This window comes from Petaurus breviceps, unplaced genomic scaffold (genome assembly GCF_028583685.1).
Source record: "Petaurus breviceps papuanus isolate PSGF00001 unplaced genomic scaffold, PetGlider_PUasm1.0 90734, whole genome shotgun sequence".
In the NCBI taxonomy this organism is placed as follows: domain Eukaryota; kingdom Metazoa; phylum Chordata; class Mammalia; order Diprotodontia; family Petauridae; genus Petaurus; species Petaurus breviceps.
This window is the reverse complement of record NW_027187327.1, coordinates 10,839,300-10,846,457: the sequence shown is the minus strand read 5'-3', so window position 1 is coordinate 10,846,457 and position 7,158 is coordinate 10,839,300. Positions and strand designations below refer to the sequence as shown.

The 7,158-nt window shown below is 37.4% G+C and overlaps 1 long non-coding RNA gene and 1 pseudogene across 1 annotated transcript in view; both read left to right on the top strand.

Annotated features, from left to right (window-relative positions):
• Positions 1-6,419: 6,419 nt before the first annotated feature.
• LOC138145322 (uncharacterized) overlaps positions 6,420-7,158 on the top strand; it is a 7,902-nt gene continuing 7,163 nt past the window's right edge. Inside the window, exon 1 of the long non-coding RNA XR_011164187.1 lies at positions 6,420-6,507. This is a non-coding gene — a long non-coding RNA (uncharacterized lncRNA). The remainder of the gene's footprint in view (positions 6,508-7,158) is intronic.
• Positions 6,520-7,158, top strand: part of LOC138145321 (histone H3.3A-like) — a 7,802-nt pseudogene continuing 7,163 nt past the window's right edge.

The following is a 7,158-nucleotide window of genomic DNA, read 5'->3' as shown; positions in this document are numbered from 1 at the left end:
GTATATATGCATATATTGTGTATGTGTGTGTGTATGAAATCTTGTTTCTGCATAGAGGTTTTCAGGTTGTTTGCCTCATAAGCTACTTGGAAATAGGGACTGTCATTTGCCTTTATATCTCTAATGCCTATCACAGTTCATAGCATATAGCAGGTGATAAATAAGTGCCCTTTGACTTGAAAGGATAGATCCACTGCTTGATGAGAATGCTGCTGTCAGAGAAAAACAGAAGTAATCATTTTTCATTTTGCTTCCATCATTTCCAACAGGAAAAAAAAAACATTTTTCAAACTAGAAAATATGAGAGAGGAAAATTAAGGAAGCATTCAGTTTCATTAAATCATTTTAAATTCACAGACCAAAAAAGTTCACAGACTCTACTTAGAAATTTGATTCAATTCAACAAAGTTCTCTGTAGTCCCTTCTGGAGTTTGTGCTAAAAGAAATTAAAAGTTTAAAAAAACAATGTCTCTGTCCCTGTGGAGTATACATATAAATCCAAGGTAGGAGACCAAGCTATAAAGATAAAGTGCTTCCAGGTCATGAGGAGTCTTAATTACTTCCTCATTTCTATCCCTTGGAATTCCTTCCCTTCCTTAAAAATTCTACTCAGGACTTTTCTTCATGCACCTAATTTCTAATGTCTCCCTCCTAAAAATATCTGTATCTATTTGTGTGTATTTAATGTGAAAGATAGTGTGGAGTAGCAGGTAAGGAGCTGGCCTGTGCATCAGGAAGATGTTAGACTCCCATACTTAATGGTTGTGTGACCTAGGGCAAGTCAATTAATGACTCAATGACCTGGGGAACTCTATAAGACTGATAATCACTTAAAAGATATGTACCTGTATTGCTAGAAGAAGTTTTTCATTTGTTTTGTTTTCCAGGAATTCTCTATGTTAGTGAAATCACAAGTCTGACCAAAATATATCTGTATTTTTTGTGGACTTAGGTTTGTGCATGTTGTTTTCAATAACTGAGGCTTTTTTTTCACCAATAAACAAGTTCAAAATCTTGCTCGAGCTGACAACACTATGATTCACTTCAGCCCTATCTATGGCTTATGTCTACATATCACTACCATGACCCATTAAAAATTGAAAAAAAAATTCAATAAATTTTGTCTGTGAATGGGAGAGCTGAGAGATGCACGGAGATTATGTAGCTCCTTCAAAAATGAGATTCTTGCCTAATGTGATTTTTTTCACACCTTTTATCATGTAAATAAAACACTTTGTTTTTCAGGGAAACCATGGACCAAATAATAGACAAATCAATAAGACAAACTAACTCACAGTACAAGTTATATTTTTATCTTTTTTTAATTTTATTTTAGACTCAAGCACCAGAACACAAAAATAGAATAAAGAAAAAAATAATAAACATAAATATTGGAACTTAAATACAAAGAAAGAAAGAAAAGGCATGTTGTGTGCATAGCAGAAAATGAGAGGATTCAAAATATATAACAATAAATTTTCATTTCAAGAAAGTCTATATGATAAATAATACATGTGTTGAGAATTATCCATCTTTGCTTCCTTGTGAGTTTTCTTTTGTTCTCTGCTGTGCACTTTTTAGCTTTGCTCTTTTTTCCCTCCCGCTACTCCTCCAGAAGGCTACAAAAAAGTTTAGATATGCTTCGTTATAGCAATAGAAATAAACATACACATATACATAAATGCATATATATAGACATATACTTCCCCAAACCTATCTAGTCCTGATGTTTGTTTTTATGTGTGTGCATATCTCTTGTTTCGTATCCCTCCTGCCTCCTCTACTTTACTTCTACCCACTATGTTGCCCTCCTATTACTTACCTACCCCTCCCTGAGGATTCCTCCCCTATCCTCCCATTCCCATAAATCAAAACACCCTTCTATTCCGCCATTTTTTGTTTTTTTAATATGCATTGGTATAGGCAGGTCCCAAGATAAGAACCCCTGGTTCTTCATATGGAAATGTCTACCCTGGTGGAAGTTCCCTCTTGCCACCCACACTATTCAGAGTCAAGGTCATGACCAGTAGAGTGTAAAGGAAGGCATAGCAAGACGGGAAGTCAAAAGGAATATCTTGTTATATCTTGTTTTCACTACCAGAGCAGCCTAAGAAAAAATGAAGAGATTCTTCCTTGGAGTCTAGAATGGAAGCTGGATGAGTTCCCAACATCTCATATTGATGCATGCACCACAAAATAATGTAAAACTATGCAATACTGACAATGGGAAGGAGCGCAAAGGGCTTGCACTAAGGAGTCAGAGATTCTGTGTGCAAGCTTGACCTTGGATATTTACTATTTCTGTACCATGGATGAGTCACTAAAATTCCCTATTCTTGAGTTTTCTCAATTAGTTAAAAAGCATTCATTAAATTCAAACTATGTGCCAGGCCCTGTGCTAACCCAAGAATGAAAGAATTCCTACTTATAAAGAGCATCTTATGTTCTAATGGAGGAGACAATAAGTAAATTAATTTATATGAAAAATAAATAAATGAAATTAAGGACAAAGTAATTAAATACTAGATGGTTCAGGAGGGAAGGAACTAGCAGTTGACAGAGTGAAGAAAAGTTCCACATATAAAGGGGTGTTTAAGCTGAGTCTTCAAAGAAAAGAAGGATTACACAAGGTAGAGGTGAAGAGGTGGTGCATTCCAGGCATGAAGGATGGCCAGTATATAGAAAAATTGCTTATCACAGTGCCTGACACAAATAAGAACTTAATGCATGCTTATTGACTAACTAAAATAGAGTGTCATGTGTGAGAAGCAAGATATAGCCAGTTTGACTGGATTACAGAGTGACAGAGTCCAATGCAACTAGAAAGATTTTGAGGCTAGGTTGTCTAGGGCTTTGAAAGCTAATCGGAGTTTATATTTTATGTTAGAGTTAATAGAAAGTAACTAGAATTGATTGAATAGGGGTGTGACATGGATAGATCTGTGCTTAAGGAAAATTATTTGCAACAATATGGAGAATGGGTTGGAGAAGGGAGAGACAAGAGCTAGGGACAACCAACAGAAGACTTTGCAATAATCTAAGCAAGAGACGAGATCCTGAATAAGATGGTGCCTGTGAGAGTAGAAAGAAGCTGTTGGATGTGGAAGGTGTTTTGAAGTAGAAATTGCAAATTTTGGCAACTCACTCAATGCATGGAATGAGAGTGAAAAGTCCAGAAAAATACCAAGATTCTGAACCTGAGATACTTGAAGGGTGGTAATACCTTTGGTAGAAATAGGAAAGTTCAGAGGAGGGTATGACTAGGAGTTCTATCTTAGAAATGTTGAGTTTCTCTAAGACATCCAATTAGAATGGGTGGAAATTAGTGAGGTACAACTGATGTTCAGAGGAAAGAGCAAGTTTGGATGTGTGTGTGTGTGTGTTTGTGCGCACGCGCGCCCCACACACAGAGATAATAATTAAGCCCATTAGAGCTGATGAGAGAAAGTTTAGAGAGAGAAGAGAAGGCCTAGGACACTGCCTTGGGGAGCACAGACAGGGAGTATTGTTTATAAAAATAAGCCAGCAAAGGAGATGGAGAAGGAGCTGTCAGACATAGGAGGAGAATTAAGGGAGTAATGTCAGGAAAGCCCAAACAGAAGAGAGTTCCAGAAAATCAGAATGGTCAACAGTATCAAATAGACCAAATGGGTTGAAAAGAAATAAGAACTAAGAAAATGCCACCAGATTTGGCAATTAAGAGATCATTGCTTTCTGGAAAGGATTGTTTCAGTTGAGTCCAAAAATCAGACTGTGAAGGATTGAAGGGTGTCAAATTAAATTAATAAGTATTTATTAAGATTTTATTATATACTAGAGAGTATGAGATAATGTCAAGTGGTTCTGAGATAAAGGAAATGAGAGAAGAGGAAGCTCACACTGAATGTCCTCAATTTCATTTTTCAGTAAAAATCTCATGCTCAGATGAGAAGGAGAAGGGAGGAAGAAGTAGTGGGATCCAGAAATTAAGAGATTTGGAACAACTTCTGTCAGGAGTGACATAGGGAGTCAATGATGGAGGAATGAAGCAAGGACTACCTTGCTGCAACGAGGGCCCAGTTGAGGTTGAATAACATGAAATTAAAATAAAATAAAATAGTCAGCACAGTTTGGGGATTTTGTCTAATAATAGAAAAGAAGTTAAAAGAAAAAGAAAGATGAGAAAGAACACAAGTTAGGTGGCAATCTGTTGGAGAAAACAGGAGGAGATGGTATCTAATGCACATGTAAAGTTGTCGGCTTTGGCAAGGAGAAGGATCACTTCATTGTCAGAGGCTAGGGGAAAAAGAGAGAGTAGGAAATGACATAAAGGGGCTTTGAAATGAAGAGAAAGGGAGAAGATAGAACTCACCTCCAATGGCCTCCATTTTCTAAATGAATGATAATATTGGATTATCTGACTTCTGAGGCCCTTGCCAGCTCTAAGCTTATGAGCCTATGAACTCCATTTCAGCTTCAAGAGGGGTTAGCAAGGTTCCTGTGGGATAACTAGATCCTAGGCACTATGCTTAGCATTGTTTAAATGGAAAATATGTTTTAGGTTGGTTAGCCAGCTTACTAATAAAATTTTGGAATGTAACCTAATCTTAAACTATTGGAGACTCTGTGTATGTTTTATAATTTATTGTTATTGTTTTTTTTGTCCAGACCTGTGATTTCATCGTGTAGGAACTCTTGATGAAAAATCTCACTCTACCAATGCAGATCTGCAGTTGTTCTTTTTAAAGATTTGCCCAGGGCACTAAGAGATTAAGCAACTTTCCAACTTGCCACTGGTCCAAAGCAGTATGAATGAGAGGCAATATTTGAACCCAATTCTTACCAATTCCAAGTCCCACTCTATCCACTATTGTCTTTCATATAAGTTTCTAAAACTTTATGAAAGTATAATGCATGAAAAATTTCTAACAACTATCTAAATTAATGAATGTATTTTAACTTTTCAACAAAATGTTAAAGGTTCATTAACAGTCCTTTCCCTTGCTGTGCCTTTCTGGGTCATCCAGAAGCTCAACCTTGTCACTCAAAGTGAGCAGCTGCTGGAAAGTATATTGCACAATCTGAAAGCATGAGGGTCACATCAGGATTTAATCCCAGATACAGGCCATTGGAGACCTAACAGATTTGCAACTCCCCCTTAAAAAAATAAGAAGACATATTCCAACTTCATTATTCCATTCATTCCAAGTGAAGGAATCCACTACACACACCCAGAGGCCCAACTGACCAAAGTAATTACAGAGGGTTTTTTTTTAATAAATCTAGCGTCAGCCATTCACTAATGGACACATTTAAAAGAACACTGCCTAGTTAAAAGCATTGTTCACCCCACAAAAAATATACTTATTTGTTTACTAAAATTTAAGTTTTTCAAGGTAAAAGATTCTATCTTACATTTCAATCAATCAAAAAGTATTTAAGAGCTTACAAAGTGCCATTAGCTATGCTGAACAGAAAAGAGCTAAGTATATAAAGAAAAAGGCAAAAATAGTCCCTGTTCTTAAAGAACGTCCATTCTAAAGGAAGATAGAATATGTATATAATAGGCACATATAAGAAACATAGAGTAATGGAAGGTAACCAGATGCTGGAGATACCAGGAAATCACTATGGCAGATGGTGGGGTTGAACTCAATCTTTGAAGAAACCAATGACCCTAGGAGGTGAAGGTGAAAACAGGACATTCCAATACTTGAGAGGATAACCAGTGCAAAGATACAGAGATGGTGGATGAAGTATATGTACTGTGTGAAAAGTAGCAATCGGGTTGGTATAATTGGACCATAGAATGTATGGAAGCAATATTTAAGAAGACTAGAAAGATGAAACCATATTGTAAAAACCTATAGATACCAAGTAAAAGAGTTCATATCTGAGCCAAAAGCTAATAGAAAACCATTGGAATTTATTGAACTGGGAGATAACATAGTCAGACTTGCACTTTAGGAAAACCCCTTTGGCAGCTGTGTGGAGGAAGGATTGGAGTAAGGAGATGAATCAAATAGTACAATGCATAGCATAATAAAAATGCAGCAAAAATGCAAAGTATCTGTTGAATTCAACTAAAGTGAACGTTTACTTTTTCCAGTTCATCAAGTAATCAACCAGATGAACTACTTATTGGAACAAAGATTCCATGATGGATAAGATGCTGCTAAATGATGCATTTAGCAGAAACACAAAGTGAAGTATTTAATAAAGTGATATGTATTCTCCTGTGATGTTCAATGATATCATGGAAGATGCTTTTTGGTTAAATCTAAACAAGAACAGAATTTCCTACAGATTACAAGGTCTTCTAAGATGGCAAATACTTCACCAATGATACCAGTTTAATTGCATTGAGTCCTCAGAAAACCAGGATCATAGGATCAAAGATTGAGAGTTGGAAGATACATTAAAGGTGATCTAGGTGTGTTCGCAGCCGCCGCCATAGCTCTCCAGCGCTAGGGCCGCCTCTCGCTTGCCAAGCCCAAGCCGAAAGAGAAGGGGGGTGTATAAGGAGAAGTTTTCAGGAACATGGCTCGTACCAAGCAAACTACCAGTAAATCCATCAGTAGTAAAGCTCCCAGGAAGCAGCTCACTACAAAAGCAGTTCGCAAGAGTGCGCCCTCTACTGGAGGGGTCAAGAAACCTCATCGCTACAGGCCAGGTACTGTGGCTCTCTCTCCGTGAAATCAGAAGTTATCAGAAGTCCACCAAACTTCTGATTCATAAACTTCCCTTCCAGCGTCTGGTGCGTGAAATTGCTCAGGACTTCAAAACAGATCTGCGCTTCCAAAGTGCAGCAATTAGTGCTTTGCAGGAGGCAAGTGAAGCCTATCTAGTTGGCCTGTTTGAGGACACCAACCTATGTGCTATCCACGCCAAACGTGTCACAATCATGCCAAAAGATATCCAGCTAGCACACCGAATACATGGAGAACGTGCTTAAACTCCACTATGATGGGAAACATTCTTCATTCTCAAAACAGAAAAAAAAAATCTCTTCTTCCTGTTATTGGTAGTTCTGAACATTGGATATTTTTTTCCCATGGAGTTGTAAGGGTTATGGGATTTAAAGATCTCCCATGCCCCATGGACGTGCTGACATAGCAGAGCAAGAAAAAGCGGAAAGCGGAAAAAAAAAAAAGGCAAGCTAACAGTCCTGCGATTGGC